General features: G+C 42.7%; 1 pseudogene; it reads right to left on the minus strand.

Moving 5' to 3' along the window:
- Window positions 1–683: 683 nt before the first annotated feature.
- LOC106314502 lies at window positions 684–2604 on the minus strand (annotated as a pseudogene).
- Window positions 2605–3228: the final 624 nt, after the last annotated feature.

Raw genomic sequence — 3228 nt, forward strand, 5'->3', positions numbered from 1 at the left:
TAAACCCGTTTTTTTCTTTTTTTTCTTCTCTCTTCTTGATCAATACGAATGGCCAAATTCTCAAAGGCTTGATCAAAACGTTGATCAAAGAACTCATCAAATGTATCATCAAAACATTCATCTAAAGTTTTTTGAGAACTAGAAGCCGTACGAGTTTGTAAATAGAGAGAAGAAGAGTGAAAATGAGTTTGGTAAAAAGTGGGAATTTGGTTTGGTTTGGTAAGAAGAGTGGTTTGGTAAAAGGAGGGAATTTGGTATATAATACTGGAAATGAGTTTGTCTTTTGGCGTGAATTTGTGAAATGGTAAGATGAGAGAATATGAGTTTATGAGTTTGGTTTGGAAATGAATTTGATATGAGTTTGGTTTAAGATGAGAGAATATGGGTTTGTGATATGGCGTTTGATATTGGTTTGGTAAGAAGAGAGGATGAGAGATAGAGTGTCGATTATGAGTTTGTGAATATGAGTTTGTGATATTGGTTTGATACAAAGAATGAGAGATAGAAGATCAATTACTTTATACTACTTGATGAGATAATAAGAGTACAAAGTCCGTGACACACTACAAGCCAACACACTGATACACTGATACATTGATACAAAAGACAAGCCAAAGTCCGTGACATTACAAGCCAAGTCCCGTGAACCTACTCCTAAAGACACACTGATACAGCACAAGACACTACAAGCCAAGTCCCGTGATTCCTAAAGACACACTGATACATTAAAGAACATGAAACAGACGCATTACCTGTACGAATCGCGGAGAGGCATTGACAGAGAGCTCCGTCGCCGTGGAGGAGAGCCACCGACAGAGAGCCATATATCGCCGTCGACGAGAGCCACCGCGAGAAAGAATCGAACCTACAAACCAAACAAACTTGCAATCAGAACAAGAATAAGTCTAGAATAAGACATGCATGCTTGAAGAAACAAACGATTTAGATTTACCTTCCGATTCCAGTTTATCCACCCAGAGAGACCACCGTCCTTTGCCGACGAGGAGACCCACGGAGAGGGAGATAATCAACGATTTCCCTCCTCGACGACAGCCATCGAGAGAGAGAGGGCTGGCTTCGTTTCCTCGAGGAGCCACGAAGAGAGTGAGAATCGCCCTTTTGTCTGCGAGCCACGGAGAGAGACGATCCCGTTTTTTCTGCGAGCCACAAAGAGAGGGATTATCGCCGGCAAGTCGAGGAACCACGGAGGAAGAGAGAATCGCCTTCTCGGAAAGGAAGGTGGAGAGGTTTAGAGAGAAAGAGAGAATGAACCAAAGCAAACCTTAGACGCTCCTCCTCTTTCCTCTCCCTTTGCCTACACGTGTCCCTCAAATACGGTTTCTACCTTACCCCAATTAAGCGACGCCTCTAGTGTTTATTAGTGTTTTTGATTTAATTTTAATGCACAATTTAATTAAGACACCCTTTAAATACCACTGATAATGGTGCTCGAAGTCTCTAGAAGAAAAAACTGAGACTTTATATGTACATATGAAAATCCACAGTCGATTGAAGGTTAAAACTGGTCTAGTGATTACTATAGTGTCCTTCTGTTTTTTCCTTCTGACATTTTCAGCATTTTGGATTTTTTTTTTTTTTTGGGTCTAAATGTTAAGATTTATACCATTTTTTGAGTTTTACATTGTTGTGGAGCACAACTTATTACAAAAAGGAGAGAAAAGAGAGAATAAGAGAAGGAGATTGTTGCATTAACTATAAGGGGTTAGGAACCAGAAATACAATTCAAGCAAAGATGGAGAGGTGGCAGTGACAAGGGATGGAGAGAGTAGCCTATCACGCATTCCCCTATCAACCACCCTGAAGAAAGCTTCTTGGTTTAAGGAAACATCTCTGAAGATGCGGCCATTCCTTTCGCGCCACAGGTTATAAACGATGACTTGGCTGAGAAGCTTCAATATGACAACCACTCGATGGACCTGGGGACCCTGAAGATGGCGGCAGAGAGCTACGACGGCGTCCAAAGATGCAGGTGGAGATGCCATGTACCTGCCACAAAAACGATTCCAAACAGCAGCAGCAAAAGCAAACTCAAAGAACAAATGGGTATGAGATTCATTAGCATTAGAGCATAGAACACAACCTGGTGGAACAGATAGTCCCCAAGAGATTAACCGGTCTCTAGTTGGTAGTCTGCCAAGGAAAGCAGTCCAGGAAATGAAAGAACAGCGAGGTATCTCCTCTTTGAACCAAACGACGGAATGCCACTGAACAAGAGGGTTTGGATTACGAATCCTCTCCCATGTCACACGAGAAGAGCAAAGACGTACCAAAACCACCGGCTTGAGTTCTCCACAAGTATACATTACTACCATCAGTATCAGACGGAGCACTAATGGTAGAGAGTAAAACTTGTAACGTTTCTGCGAAATCAGAGCGCGCCGGCGGTAGATTCCAATGGCCATTGCTAACAGCTTGTGGAACCGTAGCGTTTAGAGGTATCCTTAGAGCCCGAGGTCCCGAGGGACCAAAGAGAAGGTATAATGGACCCAGCTCAGTCCAATAATCATACCAAAACAATGCTGTTTTCCCATCTCCAATGCTGCAGCGGAGAAGGCCCTGAAGTTCTTGCTTCAACTGAAGCATACTTCTCACAGTCATTGAAAACCTCGGCGAGTCGTTGATCAGCCAAAGACTCCTGCCACCGAATCTGTTTTTGCATAGCCAAGGAACCGAAAGCGATCCCGATGCAGAGAAGAACAACCACAACCTTTTTAATCTGAAGACCATCTCAAACTCCTCCAGTTGTCTTATTCCAAGACCTCCCTATGATTTTGGTTTTCAAATATTAACCCAAGAAACTCTAGCTCCAACTGCAGATGAAGTGCTATTCTTCCATAAGAAACCAGAGCAGAGCGAATCAACCTTGGCATAGAACCACTTTGGAAAGACAAAAACTGAACTCCAAAAATTCACCATGCCATAGATAACTGAATATATCATTTTAACCTTCCCGACAAAAGATAAAAGCTTGACTGTCCATGAGTGCAGCTTAGAAGTTATGCGCTCAAGAAAAGGTTGCATTGTCGCTGCTGAAATCCTCTTAGGACTGAGAGGCAAACCTAAATACCTTGTTGGGAACGTCCCCATCTTGAATCCAGAAAGATCACCAAGGACAGACATTTGAATATCAGAGTAGCCTCCATAGAAGATCTCCGACTTTGTCCGGTTTGTATCTAGCCCTGACCAGTTCTTGAACTGAGTCATAAC

Source organism: Brassica oleracea, chromosome C9, assembly GCF_000695525.1.
Source record: "Brassica oleracea var. oleracea cultivar TO1000 chromosome C9, BOL, whole genome shotgun sequence".
Taxonomy (NCBI): domain Eukaryota; kingdom Viridiplantae; phylum Streptophyta; class Magnoliopsida; order Brassicales; family Brassicaceae; genus Brassica; species Brassica oleracea.